The sequence below is a fragment of the Salvelinus alpinus genome, chromosome 37 (genome assembly GCF_045679555.1).
Source record: "Salvelinus alpinus chromosome 37, SLU_Salpinus.1, whole genome shotgun sequence".
In the NCBI taxonomy this organism is placed as follows: Eukaryota; Metazoa; Chordata; class Actinopteri; order Salmoniformes; family Salmonidae; genus Salvelinus; species Salvelinus alpinus.
The window spans coordinates 5,033,000-5,040,627 of record NC_092122.1 but is presented as its reverse complement, the minus strand read 5'-3'; positions in this window follow the sequence as shown (position 1 = coordinate 5,040,627).

The window sequence follows — 7,628 nt, the reverse complement described above, 5'->3', positions numbered from 1 at the left end:
AACCTACCTGATTCTGGTCTCCCCATCGACGACCATTGTTGAGCAGGCAAGAGGTGAGGCTGGAGGTAAGGTCTTTGCCAGCGCCCCATTGATGGGCATGGCAGCATATATCAGCTCCTGGCCCCTCAAAGATACTGGTCACCACACACACAAACACACCGACAGAGCACTGATTACATTATCAATGGTGGTTATGATTAGCATGGTGGAACCAACCATATCGCTGTATTCACCTTTCCATTCAACTTCAGCTATCATGATATTACATCATTAACCTATTCGTTTATCAAACTTTATACAACTTTTCATATGACACACATTACCGTTGTTGATGAAGCAGTCTGTTTCATCAGGAAAGTAGCTCGGGTCAAGATAATTCTAAGTTGGCACGAGTTACCACAGCAATAAAGTAATTAACCCCACCTATTTCTACAAGTTATCTTCTTAAAATGTGATTTTAAACTAAATCTTAACGCTAACCTTAACTATAGTGGTAACCCTAACCTTAAATTAAGACCAAAAAGCAAATGTTTGTTTTCATGATTTTTGGGCAATTTTTACATTAGATTCAGGCCGGTGACATTGTGGCTGTGGTAACTAGGGGAAACCCTAATTCTGTTTTACAACTATAGACCGTAGCTCCAGATTTGATTAGATTCAGATTTGATGCAGTTACAGTTTGTTGCTCCTAGTTTACTGAATTAGTCAGACTCCACTTGACACTGCAGAAACATGTATTCAGTGTTTATCTATTCCTATTGGTTGATTTACATATCAATAAGTTGTTATGCCAGTAGTGATGCTTGCAGATAGGGGGAGAAATAACACATGGAATCATGTAACCAAAAAAGTGTTAAACAAATCAAAATATATTTGATATTTCAGATTCTTCAAAGTAGCCAAAGGAAATCTTGATGACATATTTGAACACTCCTGGCAGCTAGCTAGCATGCTCTAATAGTAATGGTTGCATTAGCTCCCTGCTAATTCACAGTTATTTCCATTTTAACAGACGAATCACGAATCTACAGCCATCAACATACTGTCTTCCTGCACATCTAATGTGCTTCCTTGTGTCTATTGTCAGAATAAACACCACTCAACTGGGACCGCTGGCTGGGTATTCCTTTCTTGATGAACACAACGCAAGAGAGTTACTAAGAACGATCACATCTGTTACATTAGCTACCACCATAGCGGCATCCATGACACGGAATACACTTGTATGAGCTACGAATTAACTTGCAAATTCAACTTGTAGTTGGCTAACGTTAGCTAGCCTGCCTGCCTTGCTAGCATTAACAAATCACGTCACATAACCAGCAGTATCTAGACAATACACAATAAACGTGTATAAGCTACGACCTAACTAAGTTGTAATGCGGTAGCTAGCTAATTATCTATGCTAACGTTAACTAAAACATTAGCCAACCTGCCTCAAAAAAGCTACCTACATAAACAACAATAGCGTTATCTAATGTCGTTAGCTAAGTTATACCCAAGTGCGGACTTGGGGACCGACAAACTCCAACCACCTATTCCGCATTCTAGAATCGGCTTTCTATTCCGCAACAAAGCCTCCTTCACTCAAGCCACCAACATACCCTAGTAAAACTGACTATCCTACCAATCTTCAACTTCGGCGATGTCATTTACAAAATAGCCTCCAACACTCTACTCAGCAAACTGGATGCAGTCTATCACAGTGCCATCCGTTTTGTCACCAAAGCCCCATATACCACCCACCACTGCGACCTGTATGCTCTAATCGGCTGGCCTTCACTACATATTCGTCGCCAGGTCATCTATAAGTCTTTGCTAGGTAAAGCTCTGCCTTATCTCAGCTCACTGGTCACGATAACAACACCCCCCCGTAGCACGCGCTCCAGCAGGTATATCTCACTGGTCATCCCCAAAGCCAACACCCCCTTTGGCCGCCTTTCCTTCCAGTTCTCTGCTGCTAGTAACTGGAACGAATTGCAAAAATTGCTGAAGCTGGAGACTTATATTTCCCTCACTAACTTTAAACATCAGCTAACCGATCACTGCAGCTGTACATAGCCCATCTGTAAATAGCCCATCCAATATACCTACCTCATCCCCATATTGTTTTTATTTACTTTCTGCTCTTTTGCACACCAGTATTGTAACGATCTGGGTGTCGTGGGTGTGAAGTCAGGCGCAGGAAACAGAGAGTTCAAAATAGTGCTCTTTAATGCACAAACGGCGGACATAGGTCACCTCACGAAAACACTGGGTGCCGAAAAACAAACGCCCCAAACACAGGGACTAAAACAGTACAGCAAAACCCACGAACAGGAATAAACACGTTCGTCTCCAACATACACAAATGTTACCACAAACAATCCCGCACAAAGAAACAGGCGGGCCGGCTGACTAATAAAGCCCTCCTAATCACCTACAAACTCATAACAGGTGTAATCAATAAACATACAAGGAGGGGGAGAAAGAAACAGTGGCAGCTAGTAGGCCGGCGGCGACGACCGCCGAGCGCCACCCGAACGGGAAGGGGAGCCACCTTCGGTCGGAGTCGTGACAGTACCCCCCCCCTGACGCGCGGCTCCCGCAGCGCGCCGACACCGTCCTCGAGGTCGACCCGGAGGACGAGGTGCAGGGCGATCCGGATGGAGGCGATGGAAATCCCTCAACATTGACGGATCCAAAATGTCCCCCACCGGTACCCAGCACCTCTCCTCCGGACCATACCCCTCCCAGTCCACGAGGTACTGCAGGCCCCTCACCCGGCGTCTCGAGTCCAGAATGGCCCGTATCATGTACGCCGGGGACCCCTCGATGTCCAGAGGGGGAGGAGGGACCTCCGGCACCTCACCGTCCTGCAGGGGACCAGCTACCACTGGCCTGAGCAGAGACACATGAAACGAGGGGTTAATACGATAATAAGAAGGGAGTTGTAATCGATAACACACCTCGTTTATTCTCCTCAGGACTTTGAAGGGCCCCACACACTGCGGCCCCAGCTTCCGGCAGGGCAAGCGGAGGGGCAGGTTTCGGGTCGAGAGCCAGACCCTGTCCTCCGGTACAAACACGGGGGCCTCACTGCGGTGGCGGTCAGCACTCCTTTTCTGCCATCCACTAGCTTGTTGGAGGGATTCCTGGACGGCCCTCCAGGTCTCCTTGGAGCGCTGCACCCATTCCTCCACCGCAGGAGCCTCGGTCTGGCTCGGATGCCATGGTGCCAGGACCGGCTGGTACCCCAACACACACTGAAATGGGGACACGTTAGTAGAGGATTGGCGTAGGGAGTTCTGGGCCGTCTCAGCCCAGGGGATGTATCTCGCCCACTCCCCTGGCCGGTCCTGGCAATACGACCGCAGAAACCTACCCACCTCCTGGTTCACTCTTTCCACCTGCCTATTACTCTCGGGGTGATAACCGGAGGTCAGGCTGACCGAGACCCCCAGACGCTCCATGAACGCCCTCCATACTCGGGACGTGAACTGGGGACCCCAATCAGAGACGATGTCCTCCGGCACTACGGGGTGCCGGAGGACATCGTCTCTGATTGGGGTCCCCAGTTCAAGACGTGGGTGAATAATGCCTCCGCAGTCTGTAGGGCTGTAGGGATACCGGGCAACGGGAGGAGACAGCAGGACTTAGAGAACCGATCCACAATCATCAAAACCGAAGTGTTCCCTTGAGACGGGGGAAGATCGGTCAGGAAATCTACGGATAGGTGAGACCATGGCCGTTGTGGAACGGGGAGGGGTTGTAACTTCCCTCTAGGAAGGTGCCTAGGAGCCTTACTCTGGGCGCATACCGAACAGGAAGAGACATAAACCCTAACGTCCCTAGCCAAGGTGGGCCACCAATACCTCCCCCGAAGGCTCCCCACTGTCCTCGCCACCCCAGGGTGACCCGAGGAGGGTAGGACGTGAGCCCACTGAATCAGTTTGTCCCGGACACCAAGCGGCACGTACTTCCGCCCCGCCGGACGCCGAGGAGGCACGGGCTCCGCCCGTAACGCCCGCTCGATGTCCGAGTCCACCTCCCATACCACTGGTGCCATCAGCCTCGAGGCGGGAAGGATGGGAGTAGGTTCGGTGGACCGATCCTCCGTGTCGTAAAGGCGGGACAGTGCGTCAGCCTTTACGTTCTGGGAGCCCGGTCTATATGATAACGTAAACCGGAATCGGGTGAAGAATATAGCCCACCTTGCCTGACGTGGGTTCAGTCTCCTAGCTGCCCGAATATACTCCAGATTCTGGTGGTCGGTCCAGATGAGAAAGGGGTGCTCCCTCAAGCCAGTGTCTCCACACCTTCAGAGCCTTAACCACCGCTAACAACTCCCGGTCCCCCACATCATAGTTACGTTCCGCTGGACTGAGCTTCCTCGAGAAGAAAGCGCAGGGGCGGAGTTTTGGTGGCGTACCCGAGCGCTGTCATAGCACGGCACCCACCCCAGCCTCGGACACGTCCACCTCCACTATGAATGCTAGAGAGGGGTCCGGGTGCGCCAACAGGGGCGCATCCGTGAACAGCGCCTTCAACCTGTTGAAAGCTCCGTCCGCCTCTGCTGACCACCGCAACCGCACCGGGCAGTGAGGTAATGGGAGCCGCTACCTGGCCAAAACCCCGGAAAACCTCCGGTAGTAGTTGGCAAAACCCAAAAACCGCTGCACCTCTTTCACCGTGGTCGGAGTCGGCCAATTACACACGGCCTTAATGCGGTCACATTCCATCACCACCCCCGAGGTGGAAATGCGATAACCCAGAAAGGAGACGGCTCTTTTGGAGAACACACACTTCTCAGCCTTGACGTATAGGTCATGCTCCAGCAGTCTACCAAGCACCTTGCGTACCAGAGACACATGCGTGGCGCGGGTGGCTGAGTAGATCAGAATGTCATCGATATAAACAACCACTCCCTGCCCGTGCAGGTCCCTGAGAATCTCGTCTACAAAGGATTGAAAAACGGCTGGAGCATTCTTCAACCCATACGGCATGACGAGGTACTCATAGTGGCCCGATGTGGTACTAAACGCGGTTTTCCATTCGTCTCCCTTCCGAATACGCACCAGACTATACGCGCTCCTGAGATCCAGTTTTGTGAAGAACTGCGCTCCGTGAAATGATTCCACCGCCGTAGCGATGAGAGGTAGTGGGTAACTAAACCCCACTGTGATGGCATTTAGACCTCTATAATCAATACACGGACGCAAACCTCCCTCCTTTTTCTTCACAAAAAAGAAACATCGAGGAGACGGGTGAGATGGAGGACCGAATGTACCCCTGTCCCAGAGACTCCGTGACATATGTCTCCATAGCCAACGTCTCCTCCTGGGACAATGGGTACACATGACTCTTGGGATGCGCAGCGTTTACCTGGAGATCTATCGCACAATCCCCTCCCGGTCGATAGGGTGATAATTTAGTCGCTTTCTTTTTACTGAAAGCGATTGCCAAATCGGCATACTCGGGGGGAATGCGCACCGTGGAACCCTGGTCTGGACTCTCCACCGACGTGGCACCGATGGAAACTCCCAGACACCTTCCAGAACACTCCTCTGACCACCCCTGGAGAACCCCCTGTCTCCACGAAATCTTAGGATTGTGCCGGGCCAGCCAGGGAATCCCTAGCACCACTGGAAACGCAGGCGAATCAATAATTTAGAGACTGAAACGCTCCCTATGATTTCCCCGAGTCACCATGTCCAGTGGAACCGTGGCCTCCCTGACCACCCCTGACCCTAATGGCCGGCTATCTAGGGAGTGCACGGGAAAGGGAGAATCTATCGCCACAAGCGGAACACCTAACTTAAGGGCGCGTCCGCGATCCATAAAGTTCCCAGCTGCACCTGAATCGACTAGTGCCTTATGCTGGGAAGAGGGAAAAAATGTAAGGAAAAAAATCAAGACAAACATGTGACCAACAGGGAGTTCTGGGTGAGTTTGGTGCTTACTCACCTGGGGTGACCGAGAAGCGTTCCGCCTGCCATCTCGACTCCCAGATGGACCCCCCCAGCACCGATCGGCCGTGTGTCCTCTCCGACTACAGCTGGTGCAGGGGGGGCCTCCTCCTCCGGTACCCCTCAGCACGGCCCCTCCCAACTCCATCGGAATGGGAGAGGAGGTGCTGGGTGGTGGAACGCACAGGACCCTCTCCGAACGCCCACTGGCAGCCAGCAGATTGTCCAGCCGGATGGACATGTCAATCAGTTCATCAAGGGAGAGAGTGGTGTCCCGACACGCTAGCTCCCTGCGGACGTCCTCCCGGAGACTACACCGGTAGTGGTCGATAAGGGCCCTGTCGTTCCACCCAGATCCTCGTTCCACCCAGATCCACCCAGATCCTATTCCTTGGTTCCCCATCATGTCTTTGTGTAAGATTGTTTGTGTTACGTGTATTTTGGAATTGTGGATATTGTTACGCGCATTACTTTTTGACTATGTTCCGTGTTTGGGCACATTTTATGTTACTTTGTGCTGTCATTTTGGACCGGAATAAAAGTGCGCCTGTTCACTACACTCTGCTCTCCTGCACCTGACTTCGCCTCCAATACACACTCCTAACAGAATCTTACACCTAACCATGGAGTCAGCAGGAGCAGGTACCCCGGTCAGAGGAGTCGAGGAACGCGTCCAGGAACACGCGGCTATGCTACATCATCTCGGTGCCATGATGGATCGCGTTGTCCAGACCATGGACCGCTGGGAGAGACAGGAAGTCTTTCCAGCGTCTCGACCAGCTCAACCGGGGTTATCTCTACCCGTCCCGTCCGGATCCAGCTCCAGTGGAATACGTCTCTCCCTTCCCAGGGAGTATGATGGGACAGCCGCACAGTCCCAGGGTTTCCTTTTACAACTGGATCTATACCTGGCCACTATTCACCCAGCTCCCTCAGGAAGGGAGAGAGTATCCGCCCTCGTCTCATGCCTCTCGGGGAGAGCTCTGGAGTGGGAAAACGCCGTGTGGGGAGAGGAAGACCACTTCGAGGAGTTGGACCACTTCGAGGAGTTTACCCGCCGCTTTACCCATCTGCCCGATGGTAGAGCGGCGGGTGAACGACTCTTCCATTTGAGGCAGGGGACGAGGAGCGCACAGGATTTCACGCTGGAGTTTCGTACCTTGGCCGCCGGAGCAGGATGGAACGACAGGGCCCTCATCGACCACTATCGATGCAGCTTACGTGAGGACGTCCGACGGGAGTTGGCCTGCAGGGATGCCACCACCACCTTTGACCAACTGGTGGATATATCCATCCGGTTGGATAACCTGCTGGTCATCCGTGGACGTCCTGAGGGGGCTCTGTCGGTTCCATCTCCCAGCAGAGGCTGGAGGAGGTGCCTTCACGTGCACCCTCTGTGGCCACAGAGGGCACACTGCCGGTCGGTGCCGGGTTGGTCCTTCTGGGAGTCGAGGCAGCAGGCAGGGCACTCTGACATCACCCCAGGTGAGTATGCACCACTCTCATCCAGAGTCATCTGTTGTCCACCTGTTTGTACCTGTTTGTTTCCCTGAGTTCTCCCCGCACTCCCAGCATAAGGCGCTCATCGATTCAGGCGCAGCTGGTAATTTTATTGACAGAGCGCTCGCCCTTAGTTTAGGGATCCCCATTATTCCTATGGTTAGACCTTTCCCGGTACAA